We start from the raw sequence: 23735 nt of genomic DNA on the forward strand, positions 1-23735 counted from the left end.
TTGTCAGTTTGACATAAGACAGTAATGTCCAGACCATGAGATTTTATTAATTTGAAAGTCTGAGCTTTCATCTAGGCATAATCAGTAATGGCCCAGATGTAATCCAAAGATCATATTTTATATTGGCAGGCGAACCATCAGAGGATAGTCCTGTGAATCTTACTAATTTAATGTCAATGTAAATGACACAGTGTAAACTGTATTTCATTGTATGTGCTAGAATCCATTAAGTTTAAGTGAGCAATAAAAACCTACTTTCAAAGTCGTCTATTCCTGTGAATAATGACTATAAAAGATTCTCTCTTTTCTAAAACAAATGGATCAAAAGGCAATAAGCAAGATGTTATTCAGAAATAATAAATGGTTTCTTATCTTTAGAGAAAAGGACGTTTATGAATTCTGCTACTGCTGCTGCTAAGTTGCTTCAGTCGTGTCCGACTCTGTGCAATCCCATAGATGGCAGACCACCAGGCTCCCCTGTCCCTGGTATTCTCCAGGCAAGAACATTGGAGTGGGTTGCCATTTCCTTCTCCAATGCATGAAAGTGAAAAGTGAAAGTGAAGTCGCTCAGTCGTGTCCGACTCTCAGTGACCCCATGGACTGCAGCCTACCAGGCTCCTACGCCCATGGGATTTTCCAGGCAAGAGTAGTACCAGATGCATAATACTTTAAGGGGGGGGGGGGAAAAAGCTTCAAATGTATCCCAGATATTAGCTCAATTACATAACTTACAGCCCATTTGAAAGATGGCAATTCTACAAGTAAAATAACATTTTTAGGAGAATCATATAATAAGCTTAACTACTCACTGACTGCAGGAAATAAAATAAACATGCATATATGGAAGAATATATCAGGTAGTTCAGATTACAACTGTATTTTTGGTGATGGTTCACATTTTTGCAAACATAAAAAAGCAAATGTATAAACAACAGGATAGCATTTACTATGTAAAGACGCTTACTCCTTAGAAGGAAAGTTATGACCAACCTAGATAGCATATTAAAAAGCAGAGACATTACTTTGTCAGCAAAGGTCCATCTAGTCAAGTCTATGGTTTTTCCAGTAGTCATGTATGGATGTGAGAGTTGGACTGTGAAGAAAGCTGAGCACAGAAGAATCTATGCTTTTGAACTGTGGTGTTGGAGAAGACTCTTGAGAGTCCCTTGGCCTGCAAGGAGATCTAACCAGTCCATCCTAGAGGAGATCAGTCCTGAATATTCATTAGAAGGACTGATGCTGAAGCTGAAACTCCAGTACTTTGGCCACCTCATGCGAAGAGTTGACTCATTGGAAAAGACTCTGATGCTAGGAGGGATTGAGGGCAGGAGGAGAAAGGGACGACAGAGAATGAGATGGCTGGATGGCATCACTGACTTGATGGACATGAGTTTGAGTGAACTCCGGGAGTTGGTGATGGACAGGGAGGCCTGTCGGAGAAGGCAACGGCACCCCACTCCAGTACTCTTGCCTGGAAAATCCCATGGACGGAGGAGCCTGGTAGGCTGCAGTACATGGGGTCGCTAAGAGTCGGACACGACTGAGAGACTTCACTTTCACTTTTCAGTTTCATGCATTGAAGAAGGAAATGGCAACCCTGTCCAGTGTTCTTGCCTGGAGAATCCCAGGGATGGGTGAGCCTGGTGGGCTGCCTTCTATGGGATAGCACAGAGTAGGACAGGACTGAGCGACTTAGCAGCAGCAGCAGAAGCAACAGGGAGGCCTGGCGTGCTGCAATTCATGGGGTCACAAAGAGTCGGATACGACTGAGCAACTGAACTGAACTGAAAGTAGCCACAATTTTTAAAATAAATATTGGGAAATTATGTCAAGGATATGAAGAAATAGTATGTCCGTTCACTGTGGTCAGGAGTGTATATTTTTTCAGACTTTTGGATTATTTTATTTCTTCATTCCTACCTGTTCTACTTCTTATACAGAGAAAATTCAAAATTGATAGGACTTTTATTAATCAAGGGCTAACATTTTGTTTAGAGAAGTATATTAAGAAAAAAAACAGAAAATTTTAAGTAAAAACTACCCGCCTCCAGCTATTGATTATTATGTGGTTCAAATAGAGTAGAACAGAGTGACATGAAAAAAAGTTTGTATGTGTATTTATATACACACACACATGTAACAAGGGGAAATGAGGGGAGAAGACTTGGATTAGATAAAGCTTGTCTGTGATTGTTTCTTAGAGTTAGTCATTTAACAGTCTGAACAGAGGGTGCTCTGTGTTGAAGAGAAGATAAGGTCAAGGCCTTATGAGAGAAAAGAATGAGGTATATTCAAGAAAGAAAACAAAAACAATGATTTGGCCAATATGGTTGAAGCATAGTAGACAGATGGGAGGAAGAGTAATATATGATGAAGTTGGAATATCATGTATAAAAGCAGTTTGGAGGCTCTGACCTACTGCTCAAATAAAAAGGAATGATACCTTTAGCTTTGTAATCTCTGTTTCAAATATCACCCTATCCAACTATATTCCAATATTCCCCAATTTTTCTATCTTAATAATTGTCTCTTTCTTTTTTAAGACTGCCTGAATCCAAAAATATTGGGACTCAAATGGAATATAAAATTGATTGATCCTCAACATTTTCACTCATATATTCACTTTTTTCCTTGCGCAAATTAAATTCCAAGATTAATCTTTTATTATAGCTACCTGCTTCTTTGTATATAAAAATAAATTCCTTGTCTCACTTTTTATCAAAACCCAAACCCTAGTTCATATTTATTTCTCTGTCTATACTATGCATGATATCTGTAATTAAAGAACAATATGCTATCATACTAACTGGTTTCATTCTAAACATGTAACAGTGAACCTAATAGGGTGTTAATGATTTTAGACAATTACACTATTTTCCATTACATTAACTTCTTCATTATTCATGATTCCACTTCACACTTTATACCTTGGCCCCAAGCCTCCAAAACTTCATCTCAGCAACTTCTTTTTTCAGCCAATGACATTACTCTTGTCTAACTAAAGAAATAGAAGCAGATGAGTACTTGTGAAAATGGCAGATTTGGCAGCTCCATACATTCATCCCTTCACATAAATGGGGAAACAAACAAACAAACAAACAAAAAACTCATGTGCTGGATGAAGAAAAAGACTGCTTTAAAATGATAAGAATTTTTATGTGGCATTTTAATGTTCCCTTTCTCCATCCGTTTCCAATATCAGTGATGGTCTCAAGGAGGGTAGCCTATGTTCTCAATGTGGGACTCTGGTCCTTGTTCTGGAGGGGGAGGAACAGATCTTTTTGTAACATCTGTCCTATCCTGTCTGTGGCCTACCTAATATAGTGATACAGGCTCTTGTCTATATTTCACCTGTCAGAACTCATTCATGGCAGAAATGCAATAGACATTCCTTGAAAATGTAAGGCGGACAAAACACACTCAGTAACTAGGGTCAAAGCATTGGGACAGAAGCATACTACAGAACACTGACACTAAAAGCCTGGGAGAAAGGCTTGGGAGAGGGTTATTCAGGAAATTAGGGCATTCCAAAGTAACCATGAATAGCATATACTGAGGAATTTAAAGAGCCACACAGATGCTCAGAACAGGAAACATGCACAGAAAAAATTCTAACAATGCCCTAGGCTTCCCCTCTGGCTGATCTTTGGACTCAGTGTAAGTAGAAAGAAAGGCTAAGGTAGAGGTGATGACAACAAAGCTTCCTCTCCTTGTTCAGCCACAAACTGTCATAATCTTGAATTTGGCAGTGGAATTCTAGAAAGGACACCAAAAGCATGAGCTTTTCTTTTAAAAGAAAGAAAAAGTAAATTGACCTTTATCAAGATTAAAAACTTTTGTGTATCAAAGCCCATTAGTCAGAAAGTAAAAAGACAACCTACACAATGGGAGAAATGATTTGTGATTCATATACCAAATACGGATTTAGCATTCATAATATGAAAAGAACTCCTATGGCTCAAAAGCAGAAAGACAAACAACTCAGTTAAAATATGGGCAAAGAATGTGATATACATTTCTCCACAGAAGATATACAAATGGCCAACAGGCATGTCAAATGATGATTAATATCACTAGTCATCAGGAAAATGCAAAGCAAAACCCCAATGAAGCACTTCTTCACACTCACGAATATGGCTATAATTTAAAAAAGAGATAATAATAAATGGTTGGCAAGGATGTGGAAAAATTAGAACTCTCCTGTACATGCTAGTAGGAATGTAACATGGTTCAACTCCTGTGGAAAACAATTTTTGGGGTCTTTAAAAAGTTAAATACAAAATGTAACTTTTAAAATATAAAAGTTAAATATAAAACATATGACCCAGCATTTCTATCCCATATATACTAAAAATAATTGAAAACAAGTATTCAAACAGATGCGTTTATACCTGTTAGGGGAAGCACACTGATGGAAACCACCCACCCTGGCCAGGCACCATAGTAACCATTTGCATGAGCTGTTTTAGAACAGGAAGTCCTGATAAGGAACATGGAACTAATAAGCCACCACCAACCAGAAGAGTTCGGGAAAAGTCAAAAGGAGACACCACATGTCCAACCAACTCCCAGAATCCTTCTTGCTGGCATCCATCTTGGCTTGCACCACCAGGAAGGACTCTGAGCCAGAATGATTGGCTAAAGACAACCCATAAACTAATTTCATCACCATAAAACTGGACACTGTGAGCCATGTGGCAGAGCTGTTCTCCTGGGTTCCCTTACCCTACTGCTCTCCACCCAGATGCCCTTTCCCAATAAAATCTCTTGCTTTGTCAGCACATGTGTCTCCTTGGACAATTCATTCCTGAGTGTTAGACAAGAGCCCAGTTTTGGGCCCTGGAAGGTGTCCCCATTCCTGCAACAAATGGCACCTCTGGCGGGGACTCTTCTTCACTGCAACTGACATCCTGACCACTCAGAGTACTCAGGGACCAGCTTGCCCACCGATGCACCAGACCCAGTGGTCATGACTGGGACTCTTTTGTCACTGGTCTCCTCCTGACACAAACAACTGGCCAGCGTGCTCCAACTGGGTAAGGAACAAGAGACTTTGTTGACCTCTCGCCCCTTCCTTCTCTCTTTCCTCTCCTTAACCCTTCCTATCCTACCCCTTTTTTCTAGTTCTCCAGTCCTGGATGCAGGAATCTAGTCGAAGAGCCTCAGCCTGAGCTGAGAATTGGAGACAGATCACCTCCTCTTGGTAGAGATCTCAAATTATGGTTCTGTTCTGGTCTGGTTTCTGGTAGGGCCGAGATCCAGTCCTCTCTTCTCTGGAGGCCCAGGGTAAAGTCCCATAACACCTGGGTGTCTGCAGGTGGCATGAAACGTCTGTAAGGCCACCCCTTTTGGCCTCCTCTCCTGCCTCCGCCCCCCCTCTTCTTTCAACCTGGCTTCCTTTGCTCCCTTTGAAATCGTTGAAGACCTGAGATATTTTCATTTACTCTGTTAGTACTTGCATCTGAAGTTCTGTGTCTCTATAGGTTTTCTGAGAGACTGTAATCTTGTATTTAAGGGAATGTCTGATAAGGACTGCCAGGTCTGTGTATGTGTTTTATACTCTGGGTTCTGTGTTGTAATTTGTGGTGAGCAATCTGCTTTATCTGGCCACTGTTTGGTTTAGACTTGTCGCCATTTTGTTAGAACTTTATTTTCTTTTCCTGTGATGTGAGACCAGGGCTCTCAGGAGCACTAATCTGGACCATATCTAACATTTGAGATTGAGGAAAAATGGGAAAAAGCCACTAAAATTTTTATTAATTCCAAAAGTTATTTATAAATTAGTAAATTTTATATTGTAGTATCTAATTCATGACTAAGCTTAGAAAATGAAGCTAGATCTTGTGTTGTGTCTGTCTGAATATGTCTCAGTACGTCTTTGTCTCTGGATAATATTTTTGATAATATTTTGGTCAGTAGGTGGCCAATATGCTACTGGAGAAGAGTGGAGAAATAACTCCAGAAACAATGAAAAGACAGAGCCAAAGCAAAAACAAAAACATCCACCCAGTTGTGGATATGACTAGTGATGGAAGTAAAGTCCGATGCTGTAAAGAACAATATTGCAAAGGAATCTGGAATGTTAGGTCCATGAATCAAGACAAATTGGAAGTGATCAAATGGGAGATGGCAAGAGTAAACATGGACATTTTAAAATCAGCGAACTAAAATGAACTGGAATGGGTGAATTTAACTCAGATGACCATTATATCTATTACTGTGCAAGAATTCCTTAGAGAAATGGAGTAGCCATCATGGTCAACAAGAGTCTGAAATGCAGTTCAGTTAAGTTCAGTCACTCAGTCGTGTCCGACTCTTTGCGACCTCATGAATTGCAGCACATCAGGCCTCCCTGTCCATCACGAACTCCTGGAATTCACTCAAACTCACGTCCATCAAGTCAGTGATGCCATCCAGCCATCTCATCCTCTGTCGTCCCCTTCTCCTTCTGCCCCCAATCCCTCCCAGCATCAGAGTCTTTTCCAATGAGTCAACTCTTCGCATGAGGGGGCCAAAGTACTGGAGTTTCAGCTTTAGCATCATTCCTTCCAAAGAAATCCCAGGGCTTATCTCCTTCAGAATGGACTGGTTGGATCTCCTTGCAGTCTAAGGGACTCTCAAGAGTCTTCTCCAACACCACAGTTCAAAAGCATCAATTCTTTGGTGCTCAGCTTTCTTCACAGTCCAACTCTCACATCCATACATGACTACTGGAAAAACCATAGCCTTGACTCGATGGACCTTTGTTGGCAAAGTAATGTCTCTGCTTTTAAATATGCTATCTAGGTTGGTCATAACTTTTCTTCCAAGGAGTAAGCATCTTTTAATTTCATGGCTGCAGTCACCATCTGCAATGATTTTGGAGCCCCCAAAAATAAAGTCTGACACTGTTTCCACTGTTTCCTTCTTCAATTTAAGTCTGAATTTGGCAATGAGGAATTCGTGATCTGAGCCACAGTGAGCTCCCGGTCTTGTTTTTGCTGACTGTATAGAGCTTTGAAATGCAGTACTTGGATGCAATCTCAAAGACGATAGAGCGATCTCTGTTCATTTCCAAGGCAAACCATTCAATATCTCAGTAATCCAGGTCTATGCCCAGAACAATGCTGTTGAAGAAGCTGAAGTTGAATGGTTCTGTGAAGACGTTCAGGACCTTCTAGAACTAACACCCCAAAAAGATGTCCTTTTCATTATAGGGGACTGGAAAGCAAAAGTAGGAAGTCAAGAAATACCTGGAGTAATGGGCAAATTTTGTCTTGGAGTACAGAATGAAGCAGGTCAAAGGCTAACAGAGTTTTGCCAAGAGAATGCGCTGGTCATAGCAAACACTCTTTTCCAACCACACAATAGAAGACTCTACACATGGACATCACCAGATGGTCAATACCAAAATCAGACTGATTATAGTCTTTGCAGCCAAAGATGGAGAAGCTCTATACAGTCAGCAAAAACAAGACCGGGAGCTAACTGTGGCTCAAATTATGAACTCCTTACTGCCAAATTCACTTAAATTGAAGAAAGTAGGGGAAACCACTAGACAATTCAGGTTTGATGTAAATGAAATCCCTTATGACTATACAGTGAAAGTGACAAATAGAATCAAGGGATTAGATCTGATAGAGTTCCTGAAGAACTATGGACAGAAGTTTGTGACATTGTATAGGAGGCAATGATCAAGACCATCCCCAAGAAAAAGAAATGCAAAAAGACGAAATGATGTCTGAAGAGACCTTACAATCAGCTATGAAAAGAAAAGAATTGAAAGGCAAAGGAAAAAAGGAAAGATATACCCATTTGAGGGCAGAATTCCAAAGAATAGCAAGGAGAATAAGAAAGCCTTCCTCAGTTATCAATGCAAAAAAAAAAAAAAAAAAAAGAAAGAGGAAAACAATAGAATGGGAAAGACTAGCGATCTCTTCAAGAAAATTAAGAGATACCAAGTGAACTTTTCATGCAAAGATGGGCACAATAAAGGACAGAAATGGTATGGACCTAACAGAAGCAGAAGATACAAAGAATAGGTGGTACACATACACAGAAGAACTATATAAAAAAGATCTTCATGACCCAGATAATCACAATGGTGTGATCACTCACTTAGAGCCAAATATCCTGGAATGCAAAGTCAACTGGGCCTTAGGAAGCATCACTACAAACAAAGCTAGTGGAGGTGACGGAATTCCAAGTGAGCTATATTCAAATCCTGAAAGATGATGCTATGAAAGCACTCGATATGCCAGCAAATTTGGAAAACTTAGCAGTGGCAACAGGACTGAAAAAGGTCAGTTTTCAATCCAATCCTAGAGAAAGGCAATGCCAAAGAATGTTCAAACTACTGCACAATTGCACTCATCTGACATATCTCATCTCATCTCACATTTTATCTCATCACACATTTCATCTCACTAGCAAAGTAATGCTTACAATTCTCCATGCCAGACTTCAACAGTACATGAACCATGACCTTCCGAGATGCTCAAGCTGGATTTAGAAAAGGTGAAGGAAACAGAGATCAAACTGCCAATATCCTTTGGATCACCAAACAGCAAGAGAGTTCCAGAAAAACATCAATTTCTGCCTTATTGACTATGCCAAAGACTTTGACTGTGTGGATCACAACAAACTGTGGAAAATTCTTCAAGAAATGGGAATACTAGACCACTTGATCTGCCTCCTGAGAAATCTGTATGCAGGTCAAGAAGCAACAGTTAGATCTGGACATGGAACAACAGACTAGTTCCAAATCAGGAAAGGAGTATGTCGAGCCTGTATATTGTCACCCTGCTTGTTTAGCTTATATGCAGAGTACATCATGAGAAATGCTGGACTTGATGAAGCCCAAGCTAGAATCAAGGTTGCTGGGAGAAATATCAATAACCTCAGGTATGCAGATGACACCACCCTTATGGCAGAAAATAAATAAGAACTAAAGAGCCTCTTGATGAAAGTGAAAGAGGAGAGTGAAAAAGTTGGCTTAAACTCAACATTCAAAAAACTAAGATCATGGCATCTGGTCCCATCACTTCATGGCAAATAGATGGGGAAAGAGTGGAAACAGTGGCAGAGTTTATGTTTTTAGGCTCCAAAATCACTGCACATGGTTACTGTAACCATGAAATTAAAAGATGCTTGCTCCTTTGAAGAAAAGTTATGACCAACCTAGACAGCATATTAAAAAGCAGAGACATTACATTGCCAACAAAGGTCCCTCTAGTCAAGGCTATGGTTTTTCCAGTAGTCATGTATGGATGTGAGAGTTGGACTATAAAGAAAGCTGAGCACCTAAGAATTGATGCTTTTGAACTGTTATGTTGGAGAAGACTCCTGAGAGTCCCTTGGACAGCAAGGTGATCCAACCAGTCCATCCTAAAGGAAATCAGTCCTGAATAATCATTGGAAGGACTGATGCTGAAACTGAAACTTCAATACTTTGGCCACCCGATGTGAAGAACTGACTTATTTAAAAAGACCCTGATTCTGGGAAAGATTGAAGGCCAGAGGAGAAGGGGATAACAGAGGATGAGATGGTTGGATGGCATCACCGGCTCAATGGACATGAGTTTGAGTAAACTCTGGGAGTTGGTGATGCACAGGGAAGCCTGGCATGCTGTAGTCCATGGGGTCACAAAGAATTGAACACAACTGAGTGACTGAACTGAATATTTTTGCGATGAATTTGTAAATGAGCTCTATTTAATTTGCTGAGCGGAAAGTAAACACTTACAGATCAAATAATTCTAATTTAAACAATAAATTCCAGGTTCATGTGAACTGGGAAATATTCAATATTAAATATCTGATATTAATGTTTGTTGATCTAACAAATATAGACATGTTTTAGAGTAATTAACATTAAGTAGAACATTTTCATTGTCCCTAGGTTTAATATAAGTTAAATATTATTATATCTGTTACAACTTTGTCAACAAGAAAGTTACCTTGAGTGAAGAAACTTCTAAACAAATGTAGATTAGATATGAGCTTTTAGATAAACTCAATTAAGAATAATTATGTTTTAGGAATATCTGTCTAAAATAGTCTCTCCAGATTTGGGTAACTTGAATTTCTAAGGTTTGTGCTAAACTAAGTGTTTGATGTCTATTGAGTAGTTAGGTAATTTCCATTTAAATAAGATTTTGAAACACTTACTACTAAATACTAATTTCCTTTTACAGAGAAAGTAAAGAGATTTGGGACTATAAATAATGTTTGGTGCCATCCTAAAATGGTCTAAGAAAGCAAAGGTTTTAGAAATTATCACTGGTATTTATGCTCACAAATCTATAAAATGCTAATATAAAAGTTAGTTTTTCATTGCTAAAGGAAAGTAGAAAGTGTGTTTTCAGTAAAAAGGGTATGAAAAAATACTAAAAAGAGCTATGCATGATCAGGATTTTCTAAAATTGGATTACAATTAGTTAGATAAATGGATTTTGTTAGGAATGACACAGCCATAGGAAAACTGATTAGAGCCAACTAGGTCCAAATAATCCACCTGCAATGTGGGAGACCTGGGTTTGATCCCTGGGTTGGGAAGATCCCCTGAAGAAGGGAAAGGCTACCCACTCCAGTATTCTGGCCTGGAGAATTCGATGGACTATATAGTCCATGGGGTCGAAAGAGTCGGATACGACTGAGCGGTGACTTTCACTTTCACTTTCAGGTCCAAGATGGCAGAGTTGAATTTCACTAGACCTTGAGCCTCAGTATATATGCCCATGTGACATATCAACAAGCTAAATGATACACCCATCAACATTGACTAAATCTGATCAAATGTTCTAAACCCTTTTAATTGGTTTTTTTGACAAAACTTCCTAAATCGAATTCTGTTGAAATTCCTTTGACATCTAGCTAACTTTGGGGTACTTCAGAGGGCCCCTGAAACATCCCAAAGAGAGATATTAAACTAATGGTGCTTATTTGAGTGGTTAAATTACATGAAAAATGTTATCAAAGGAGTAATAAATCTTCTCATGTTATAATATATGGTAAATATTACTAATATAGATATCCTAGAAATTATATGGAGTTCTTAACATTCTGATATGTCCTGGTATTCTTATAGAAAACCTGATGATTTCACAAAAGTTAACAAAAGGACTGAATGAATCAGCGATTATGCTTATAACTTTTATGGTTTCTATCTCAAAAATTACAGTTTTGAATCTTGTGTTTTCCAGGAGTAGGAAAAACCTTCCTCTCAAACTAATTATGACAATAATTTGGCAAAATTATACATTATAAGCAAAACAATTATATTTTCTCTGTATCTGACTCCTCCAAAAATTGGAAACTCTTAGGTTTCCAGTAAGTTTATCAAATGAGCTAGGAAGGTAACAGGTACAAAAATCTCCCTAACAGGTACAAAAATCTCATGGATTTTTTGTGACCTTAAAAAGGGAAGAATTCATCTAGACTTGTTGGGTGAAATCTGCAATAAGCCTTTGGTGTGAGTTTCCCAGCCATGTTTTATTTTAAAAGTTCAGTCTGAGACTCTATAAATGTTTCAGCAAAAGAAAAAGTCTATGATCAATTGTGGTTATATAAATGATCAGGCCAAAATTAGTGACAGCAGACCTATTTTGCAAACAAACTAGCCTTAACTGGGTTATATTTGTTAAAAATGAGGATAATTTTAGGAAGAAAAAGATGTTTCAATAAATGTTAAATCCCAGTTTGTTAATGGATATCTGCATCTAGTAAGATTCATTTCTTGGATAGTTCTTTGATGTTATGCAATATTAATGTAAAATGTAATTGAATTCTTAAAGGACACCTTAAGTTTCTTTCTGAAGCTTATTTCAGTAATCTTTCTTTGGATGAAGATCAGATGCCTCATGACATGCAACCAGGACTGGAAAAAGACATAATTTAAGGGACAGTCTCCAACCTGGATGGAAGGACCCTTTTTTAAATCAGGTACCCTTAAGTAGCTTATGCACAATGAAACTGAAGGGAAATTGACTCTTAGATTAATTTCTACTTCCAAAGGCCCCTACAGTGGACTGGTCTATAGAGAAGACAGCTGACCTGATCTCACCTTAAAATGATGCTCAAACAGAGGAGAAAGTATACTACATCAGGATGAGAAGATGACGACATCAGAGGCAGACAGTTTGCCCAAGATACTGGACCTGATTTGTATGATATTTATAATGTTTTCTTGACTTCTTAGACCTTTGCATATAAATCAAATGCTTTTCTATTATAGTCCTGATCCTATGCTACTTTTAGAAATCCATCCAATTGTTGGGTGTGTGGCCAATTACCTGTGTCTAATTCTGGGTTACCAAGGTAAATTCTGTACTACAAGGCCCTAACTGGTGGGTCCTGACAAAATTTACTTAAAAAAATAAATTACAGTCATATTCACATCACTATTGATATTATAAGATGGGATCCCCTCAATGGGCCTATTAATAATGCCTGCTCTGACTCTGGCTATAAATTTGAGTTTTCTTCTATTACTCAAGCTCAATCAGAACAACAAGCAAAGTTTCAGCAAAGGAAAACATGGTCAACAACTATGGGATGGATTTATATAGATAACACCAGACTATGGCAATTTGGATTTAAAGTCTCCTCTATGTTGGAAACCGTTTCCCCATCTATTTTCCATGAAGTGATGGGACTGCATGCCATGATCTTAGTTTCTGAATGTTGAGCTTTAAGCCAACTTTTTCACTCTACTCTTTCACTTTCATCAAGAGCCTCTTTAGTTCTTCTTCATTTTCTGCCATTAAGGTGGTGTCATCTGTGTATCTGAGGTTATCTGTGTATCACCCAGCAATCTTAATTCCAGCTTTTGTTTCTTCCCGCCCAGCGTTTCTCATGATATATTCTGTATATAAGTTAAATAAGCAGGGTGACAGTATACAGCCTTGACGTGCTCGAACCAGTCTGTTGTTCCATGTCCAGTCTAACTGTTTCTCAAGAGGCAGGTCAGGTAGTCTGGTATGCCCATCTCTTTCAGAATTTTCCACAGTTTATTGTGATCCACACAGTCAAAGGCTTTGGCATAGTCAATGAAGCAGAAATAGATGTTTTTCTGGAACTCTCTTGCTTTTTTGATGATCCAGCAGATGTTGGCAATTTCATCTCTGGTTCCTCTGCCTTTTCTAAAGCCAGCTTGAACATCTGGAAGTTCACAGTCCGTGCATTGCTGAAACCTGGCATGGGGAATTTTGAGCATTACTTTACAAGTGTGTGAGATGAGTGCAATTGTGCGGTAGTTTGAGCACTCTTTGGCATTGCCTTTCTTTGGGATTGGAATGAAAACTGACCTTTTCCAGTCCTGTGGTCACTGCTGAGTTTTCCAAATTTGCTGGCATATTGAGTGCAGCATTTTCACAGCATCATCTTTTAGGATTTGAAATAGCTCAATGGGAATTCCATCACCTCCACTAGCTTTGTTTGTAGTGATGCTTCCTAATGCTCACTTGACTTCACATTCCAGGATGTCTGGCTCTAGGTGAGTGGTCACACCATCGTGATTATCTGGGTCATGAAGATCTTTTTTGTACAGTTTTCTGTGTATTCTTGCCACACTTCTTAATATTTTCTGTTTCTGTCAGGTCCATACCATTTCTGTCCTTTATTGAGCCCGTCTTTGCATGAAATATGTTCTTGGTATCTCTAATTTTCTTGAAGAGATTTCTAGTCTTTCCAAAATCACTGCAGATGATGATTGCAGCCATGAAATTAAAAGACGCTTCCTCCTTGGAAGGAAAGTTATGACCAACCTAGACAGCATATTAAAAAGCAAAGACATTACTGCGCCAACAAAGGTCTGTCTAGTCAAGGCTATGGTTTTTCCTGTGGTCATGTATGGATGTGAGAGTTGGACTGTGAAGAAGGCTGAGCACCAAAGAATTGATGCTTTTGAACTGTGGTGTTGGAGAAGACTCTTCAGAGTCCCCTGGACTGCAAGGAGATCCAGCCAGTCCATTCTGAAGGAGATAAGCCCTGGGATTTCTTTGGAAGGGATGATGCTAACGCTGAAACTCCAGTACTTTGGCCACCTCATGCAAAGAGTTGACTCATTGGAAAAGACTCTGATGCTGGGAAGGATTGGGGGCAGGAGGAGAAGGGGACGACAGAGGATGAGATGGTTGGATGGTATCACTGACTCCATGGACATGAGTCTGAGTGAATTCCAGGAGTTGGTGATGGACAGGGAGGCCTGGCGTGCTGTGATTCATGGGGTTGCAAAGAATTGGACACGACTGAGCTACTGAACTGAACTGAAGGATAATCAGTCTAGTAAATCTAGAAAACTGGGCTATGTGCCTTATAGACAGTGCCAATATATAATTTCCCTGGAAGATAAAAATTTGTACAGAGTAGACTAAGTCAGATGACCTGGAATATTCTGGGCTACATCTAATGGGAGCTCTTAAGTCTTACTTGTGACTTTACTAATACTTCTGGCTATGTTATTTGTATTTCACCTGTTTTACAAAATTGCTGTTTCTTACACTCCCAAATGTGATACTGAGGCCTCTGATAAAATAGTGTATAGTTCCATATGAGATCTATGGTGATAGCAGTGTAACGCTAGATATGGGAGGAGGCAACAGGAGGGAATGTTTTCCTGGATCAAGAGGCTTGTAAGACAGGTGGTCCAGAGAATTTTGGATACTGTTTTGTAGCCCAGTCCAGTTAAAGCACATTGAGTGGCCTGTCAACAAAATCTTTCCCAAACCTGAGAATGGACATTCTCAGCACCATGGATGAAATGGTCATGAAATGACCCCCTCAAAATCATGGTCAAGTTTATGAGCAAAAGGGGCTATGCCAACTGAAAACTGACATTTGCCATCTACGTCTACAAAGATTAAATCATGGCCAGTGCAGCTGCTGATCTTCAACACACCTGAAAGGAGTTCAGGGTGGAAATCAGGAATGTGGCACTCTGCTCTAGGGGAAAAAACAAACAAACAAACAAAAAAAACTGTCAGAACAAGCCTTCAGGTAGTTAGATCTTTTCAGGGGAAGATTTTATGAATCCCAATTCTTACATCTTCTCATACCTAAGGAAAAACTGACATTTTTAATGGTAACATCTGCTTTTGCTATCAAGGAGAATTTTACAATTAAAAGTCAAAATTGAGTGGCTATGGTTCAAACATCCAAGAAAATAACTAGATGATTCTATGGGTGTAATTTCAGACTAGACCTTGTATTGCTAAACACTTGAGTTTTCTGAGTCGTGTCAGGCTTGTATGCCACCATTCTCAAAACAATGTCTGCTGGCAGCTAGTAAATGCAACCTTACTTTTTATAAAACTAGGCAACTGGCTACCTGGCTGCAAGTCTCCCCAAAGTGCCCAGTCCAGGCTGGGTTTCGGGCCTATTCTTCTAAAAAGACATGAGATTTATTTTGTTTATTAAAATTCCAGTTATCACTCCTCCAACTACTTCTAATTGGGTCTGTTACACCAAAATTGCAGACCAAGGGATTGAGATTTTAATCATACAAGACTCAGATCTAGGACTTGGAACTCAGGAATACTTCCAATTCAGTGTCTATTCTCCAAGCTGAGGCAGTCCTATGCCCCATTTTGACAAGAAGTTATCACAGTCATAGTTGCCAGGTTCCCTAAATTAAAACTGAGCAGGACTTTATGGGGCTCTGGAGTACAGATCTGTTCTGTTCTGTGTTCTCCTTTTCTTGTCTGTAGGATATAGGCTTCATTCAGCCTCCTTGACCTTCCCTGAGTTCCCAAGGGTGGATTCAAACAATTGCTAATCAGGGAAGGGAGGGGATGCATAAACAGAGGAGAAACAATCAAATGGTGGTACAACCTTGAGACAGGGTCCTGGTTCCTACTAAAAAAAATATGCATTAAGAATGTCTTTGAGTTCTTCTACAGAACTGGGGCCCCCACCCTGGTGGAGGATGGTAACTTCAGACTGAACACAAGATTCCTGTCTCTGTTGCCTCACCACCAACCAAAAAAGAAAAAGTCACAAACCCGGCAGCCCTCACCCCAAATGTTGCCTTCTGCTTCTGGGGACCAATGATGACCATTCTGTTAGGTCTCCTGTTTGGCCCCTGTCTATTTCATCTCTGAGAGGGGCCAACAGCTTCAAACTAAATTGCTATTATTATAAGGGTGAATGCTGGCTTCAGGCAAAAGATACCTTGACTTAGATCAGGTAGAGAGAGACTTCTGCTCTGCTAGGCAGGCCTATGCCCATGCACAGCCTGAAGAAGTTAGAGAATAAAGAGACCTCCGCCCCAGTTTCCAAGAAGTATCATGAGTATGAAGTTTCTCAGGGGGGAGTTGTTAGGGGAAGCACACTGACTGAAACCGCCCACCCCGGCCAGGCACCATAGTAACCATTTGCATAAGTTGTTTTATGACAGGAGGTCCTGGTAAGGAAAATGGAACTAATAAGCCACCACCAACCAGAAGAGTTCAGGAAAGGTCAAAAGGAGACACCACATGTCTGACCAACTCCCAGAATCCTTTTCGCTGGCATCCATCTTGGCTGAACAAGGCAAGCACCACCAGGAAGGACTTTGAGTCCAAATGATTGGTTAAAGACAACCCAGGAACTAATTCCATCACCATAAAACTGGAGACTGCGAGCCATGTGGCAGAGCTGTTCTCCTGGGTTCCCTTACCCTACTGCCCTTTTCCAATAAAATCTCTTGCTTTGTCAGCACTTGTGTCTGCTTGGAGAATTCATTTCCAAGTGTTAGGCAAGAGCCCAGTTTTGGGCCCTGGAAGAGGTCCTCCTTCCTGAAACATATCCATGTTCATAGCATCACTATTAAAAACAGATCAAACATAGACACACTGAAAATATCTACAAATGGATTAATAGATAAACAAGCTGAAGCACATATATACAACCCAATATTATTCATCAATAAAAAAATGAAATACTGATCTATGCAACAACATAGAAGACCCTGAAAAACATTATGCTAAGTGAAAGAAGATAGAAGCCAACAGTTTCATATTGTTTTAATCCATTTATATAAAATACACAGAATAGACATAACCATAGGAACAGAACAAATTGCTCATGTCAAGGGGCTGAAGGAAGTGGAAAGTGGGAAGTGGGAAGCAACTCTAATGAAGTTCGAATTTCCTTTTGGAGTAATGAAAATGTTTGGGGTGATGATTGTGCAAAACTATGAATGTGCTAAATGCCACTGGATTGTTCTTTTTAAAATGGTTACTTTTATGTTATATGAATTTTACCTAAAAAAGTAGAAGCAATCAGAAGAAAACCTCAGTTAAGTGCATTCACTGTATCAACCCACCTACCAGCATGTGTATCCTCTTACATTCACCCCTGTCAGCAGAGATGAAATGTCCTTGTAGTTATTAAAGCGAGGCTCTCCCCTTGTACACCAGATCCATTCCTGTTTATTCAAAGTCAATCTAGTTAGTGATTTTCACCTTATTCTCCTGAATCATTATTCCCTCTTTACTGGATCATTTTCATCAGAACATAAGACAATATTTACTCCCACTCAACAGTTTTAGTAAAAAAAAATACAAACAAACAAACAAGAACAACAACAACAAAAAACCTTTAACTTACATTTTCCAGTATTCTCCACCCCATTCCTTCACAACAAAACCTCTACTAATGAAAATAAGTTTCCCTGTCTCCCAACGTGGATGGGCTGCTGAGTTCAGTCCCTGGACATCTCTTCCCCATCTATTCTACTTCCTTGGAGACTCCCATCTCATCCATGCTGAAAATGCTCACATTTTAATTTGAAGACTTGGTCTTCTTCCTCCTTATCTTCTAATTGATCTATTCATCTGCATACCTAAATATACGTGTGAATACTTCATGGGAAACATGTTAATTGAAGATCTGATTTTTTTCCCTCAAATCTGCTCCTTTTCTAACACTCCCTAATTTAATTTAGGCAGTTCCATCTTCCCAGTTATTTGGGACAAAATCTTAGACTGATCTTTGATGCTTCTCATTCTTTCATACTCTGTTTTTAATGTCAATAAATATGCTGGCTATATTATTTCTCCCCACTGTTTCTGCTTCCTCTCTGACTTAAACCAAAATAATTTCTCACTTGGATAATTTTGATAGCCTCCTATCTGGCCTCCTAGATTTTGCCCTTGTCTTACTGTATTCTATTTTCCAGGAAACCTACCAAGTCCCCTCTATTTTAGCCACACTGACCTTTATTCTGTTTCTTCACAACTCTCTTCTTCTATTTCTGTTATTTCTTTGCTGCTGCTCCTGCTGCTGCTGCTGCTAAGTCACTTCAGTCGTGTCCGACTCTGTGTGACCCCGTAGAAGGCAGCCCACCAGGGTTCCCCGTCCCTGGGATTCTCCAGGCAAGAACACTGGAGTGGGTTGCCATTTCCTTCTCCAATGCATGAAAGTGAAAAGTGAAAGCGAAGTCGCTCAGTCGTGTCGGACTCCCAGCGACCCCATGGACTGCAGCCCACCAGGCTCCTCCATCCATGGGATTTTCCAGGCAAGAGTACTGGAGTGGGTTGCCATTGCCTTCTCCGTTATTTCTTTGAGACTCATTCTATCACTTCCTTCAAAGTTATTTTCAAAAGTAGCCTTCTCAGTTGCACCTTCTTTGAATACCGTATTTAAAACTCTACTTCCTTCCCTAATCTATGTTCTTTCTCCGCTTTAGTTTTTTCCTATGGGATTTTCTAACACACTACATAATTTATTTACTCATTTGTATTTATTTTTGTAGTTCCTAGATGTTTAGCTCCATGTGGGTGGTAATGTTTTCTATTTTGCTCACTGGTGTATCTCAAGTGCCCAAATGTGTTCTGGCACATAGTAGGTGCTAGAAAATATTTGCTGAAGGAATGAATAAACTATTACAAGAAAATATTTGCTTTTATATAGATTGTAAAATGTAGACAACTCTAGGCAACTTAAAATTGTAGTTCTTTGTTTTATCAAGTAATATGAAATAAAAGCACTTAAAATATTCTAACTTTTAAAACATCCACTTCTGTACATATCTAGAAACTTTTGGAGGGGAGGGTGTCATACCCGAATTTTATTTAGATAATACCTTCACTATGCACTAGTTCTTTCCTGGTGGCTCAGTGGTAAAAAATCCGCTTGCAATGTAGGAGACCTAGGTTCAGTCCCTGGGTTGGGAAGATCCTCTGGAGAAGGAAATGACAACCCATTCCAGTATTCTTGCCTGGAGAATGCTATGGATAGGGGAGCCAGGCATGCTACAGTCCTTAGGATGGCAAAGAGTCTGACACAACTGAGCAACTAACATGTTGGATATAGTGGATATGCACTGAGTTAATCATACATGAGATTGAAAAGAAAACTTTTGGAAATTGATCTGAAAGAAAGAACATAATATTTAGAACAGAAATAAGCAAGTTCTAAAAGAAGAAAAAAACAAAACAAAACAAACTATGACAATACTTAATTTTGGAAGTGTAATTTTCCCTAATGTAATTAATCTATGTTTATGGTTTCAACAACTGTTCCATATTTTTCTGCTATATTTTTGTACAATACATGTAATAGGCAGAAAATTCCCTAGCTACAGCTGTGTGCACACAGTATGTTCTAAAAGCGTTTCTAGAGTCAGAAGTTCTTTTTATTTTTTTTTCTGAAAGCTTTTAGATTTGAAAATTCTAATATTAAAATACTTCAAAACATCTTAATGTTTCTTTAAAAGGGTCAAATACCCTCCATCTAAAGAAAATGTACTTTTCTAAGAATTTGTCCATTTCTTCCACATTGTCCATTTTATTGGCATATAATTGTTGATAGTAGTCTCTTATGATCCTTTGTATTTCTGTGTTGTCTGTTGTGATCTCTTCATTTTCATTTCTAATTTTATTGATTTGATTTTTCTCCCTTTGTTTCTTGATGAGTCTGGCTAATGGTTTGTCAATTTTATTTATCCTTTCAAAAAACCAGCTTTTGGTTTTGTTGATTTTGGCTATGATCTCTTTTGTTTCTTTTGCATTTATTTCTGCTCTAAGTTTTAAGATTTCTTTCCTTCTACTAACCCTGGGGTTCTTCATTTCTTCCTTTTCTAGTTGCTTTAGGTGTAGAGTTAGGTTATTTATTTGACTTTTTTCTTGTTTCTTGAGGTGTGCCTGTATTGCTATGAACTTTCCCCTTAGGACTGCTTTTACCGTGTCCCACAGGTTTTGGGTTGTTGTGTTTTCATTTTCATTTGTTTCTATGCAAATTTTGATTTCTTTTTTGATTTCTTCTGTGATTTGTTGGTTATTCAGCAGCGTGTTGTTCAGCCTCCATGTGTTGGAATTTTTAATAGTTTTTCTCTTGTAATTGAGATCTAATCTTACTGCATTGTGGTCAGAAAAGATGCTTGGAATGATTTCTTAGAAAAGTACAACTTTCCAAAACTTGACCAGGAAGAAATAGAAAATCTTAACAGACCCATCACAGGCACGGAAATTGAAACTGTAATAAAAAATCTTCCAGCAAACAAAAGCCCAGGTCCAGACGGCTTCACAGCTGAATTCTACCAAAAATTTAGAGAAGAGCTAACACATATCCTGCTCAAACTCTTCCAGAAAATTGCAGAGGATGGTAAACTTCCAAACTCATTCTATGAGGCCACCATCACCCTAATACCAAAACCTGACAAAGATGCCACAAAAAAAGAAAACTACAGGCCAATATCACTGATGAACATAGATGCAAAAATCCTTAACAAAATTCTAGCAATCAGAATCCAACAACACATTAAAAAGATCATACACCATGACCAAGTGGGCTTTATCCCAGGGATGCAAGGATTCTTCAATATCCGCAAATCAATCAATGTAATACACCACATTAACAAATTGAAAAATAAAAACCATATGATTATCTCCATAGATGCAGAGAAAGCCTTTGACAAAATTCAACATCCATTTATGATAAAAACTCTGCAGAAAGCAGGAATAGAAGGAACATACCTCAACATAATCAAAGCTATATATGACAAACCCACAGCAAACATTATCCTCAATGGTGAAAAATTGAAAGCATTTCCTCTAAAGTCAGGAACAAGACAAGGGTGCCCACTTTCACCATTACTATTCAACATAGTTTTGGAAGTTTTGGCCACAGCAATCAGAGCAGAAAAAGAAATAAAAGGAATCCAAATTGGAAAAGAAGAAGTAAAGCTCTCACTGTTTGCAGATGACATGATCCTCTACATAGAAAACCCTAAAGACTCCACCAGAAAATTACTAGAACTAATCAATGACTATAGTAAAGTTGCAGGATATAAAATCAACACACAGAAATCACTTGCATTCCTATACACTAATAATGAGAAAACAGAAAGAGAAATTAAGGAAACAATTCCATTCACCATTGCAACGGAAAGAATAAAATACTTAGGAATATATCTACCTAAAGAAACTAAAGACCTATATATAGAAAACTGTAAAACACTGGTGAAAGAAATCAAAGAGGACACTAACAGATGGAGAAATATACCATGTTCATGGATTGGAAGAATCAATATAGTGAAAATGAGTATACTACCCAAAGCAATCTATAGATTCAATGCAATCCTTATCAAGCTACCAACAGTATTCTTCACAGAGCTAGAACAAATAATTTCACAATTTGTATGGAAATACAAAAAACCTCGAATAGCCAAAGCGATCTTGAGAAAGAAGAATGGAACTGGAGGAATCAACCTACCTGACTTCAGGCTCTACTACAAAGCCACAGTTATCAAGACAGTATGGTACTGGCACAAAGACAGAAATATAGATCAATGGAACAAAATAGAAAGCCCAGAGATAAATCCATGCACATATGGACACCTTATCTTTGACAAAGGAGGCAAGAATATACAATGGATTAAGGACAATCTCTTTAACAAGTGGTGCTGGGAAAACTGGTCAACCACTTGTAAAAGAATGAAACTAGAACATTTACTAACACCATACACAAAAATAAACTCAAAATGGATTAAAGATCTAAACGTAAGACCAGAAACTATAAAACTCCTAGAGGAGAACATAAGCAAAACACTCTCTGACATACATCACAGCAGGATCCTCTATGACCCACCTCCCAGAATATTGGAAATAAAAGCAAAAATAAACAAATGGGACCTAATTAACCTTAAAAGCTTCTGCACATCAAAGGAAACTATTAGCAAGGTGAAAAGACAGCCTTCAGAATGGGAGAAGATAATAGCAAATGAAGCAACTGACAAACAACTAATCTCGAGAATATACAAGCAACTCCTACAGCTCAACTCCAGAAAAATAAATGACCCAATCAAAAAATGGGCCAAAGAACTAAATAGACATGTCTCCAAAGAAGACATACAGATGTCTAACAAACACATGAAAAGATGCTCAACATCACTCATTATCAGAGAAATGCAAATCAAAACCACTATGAGGTACCATTTCACACCAGTCAGAATGGCTGTGATCCAAAAGTCTACAAGTAATAAATGCTGGAGAGGGTGTGGAGAAAAGGGAACCCTCTTCCACTGTTGGTGGGAATGCAAACTAGTACAGCCACTATGGAGAACAGTGTGGAGATTCCTTAAAAAACTGGAAATAGACCTGCCTTATGATCCAGCAATCCCACTGCTGGGCATACACACTGAGGAAACCAGAAGGGAAAGAGACACGTGTACCCCAATGTTCATCGCAGCACTGTTTATAATAGCCAGGACATGGAAGCAACCTAGATGTCCATCAGCAGATGAATGGATAAGAAAGCAGTGGTACATATACACAATGGAGTATTACTCAGCCATCAAAAAGAATACATTTGAATCAGTTCTAATGAGGTGGATGAAACTGGAGCCTATTATACAGAGTGAAGTAAGCCAGAAAGAAAAACACCAATACAGTATACTAACGCATATATATGGAATTTAGAAAGATGGTAACAATAACCCTGTGTACAAGACAATAAAACAGACACTGATGTATAGAACAGTCTTATGGACTCTGTTGGAGAGGGAGAGGGTGGGAAGATTTGGGAGAATGGCATTGAAACATGTAAAATATCATGTATGAAACGAGTTGCCAGTCCAGGTTCGATGCACGATACTGGATGCTTGGGCCTGGTGCACTGGGACGACCCAGAGGGATGGAATGGGGAGGGAGGAGGGAGGAGGGTTCAGGATGGGGAACACATGTATACCTGTGGCGGATTCATTTTGATATTTGGCAAAACTAATATAATTATGTAAAGTTTAAAAATAAAATAAAATAAAAAAAATAAAGAAAATGTAGATTTCATTTTGCATATCAAGTATTTGCAAGAAAAAAAGCACCTCTTCAGATAGTCCAATAGTGTACACTGATCTAGAAATATTATGGAATCATCATGATACACCTTTGAAGGTTGTTTAAATACCAGTTTTTACAGAATTGTCAGTTTATGTATTACTTTGTGATATATGTGATTATTTGTGCTATTTCATTTGTGTGTATACCTGAGTGCTGACAGATAAAGAGAGCATTTCAAAAGATTTAGATTACTTCTCTCAAATATAAGCTCTATGCCTTAAAATAAACACAGATAGAGGGCCAGTTGGCTCAGGAAAACGAATTGGAATCTGCCATTACCGGGAGCCTGGACTTGTCTGAGGACTAAACTGAAATGAGTAGCTGTAAAAGAGATTATAATATCCAATGTGGAGGGAAACTGTGAATTAGAAAAGGTTATCACTGACATGCTGTTGATGTATGCTTTCTCCTTTGGAATTAGTTAGAATTTGGTATTAA

Source organism: Bubalus kerabau, chromosome 6, assembly GCF_029407905.1.
Source record: "Bubalus kerabau isolate K-KA32 ecotype Philippines breed swamp buffalo chromosome 6, PCC_UOA_SB_1v2, whole genome shotgun sequence".
Classification (NCBI taxonomy): Eukaryota; Metazoa; Chordata; class Mammalia; order Artiodactyla; family Bovidae; genus Bubalus; species Bubalus kerabau.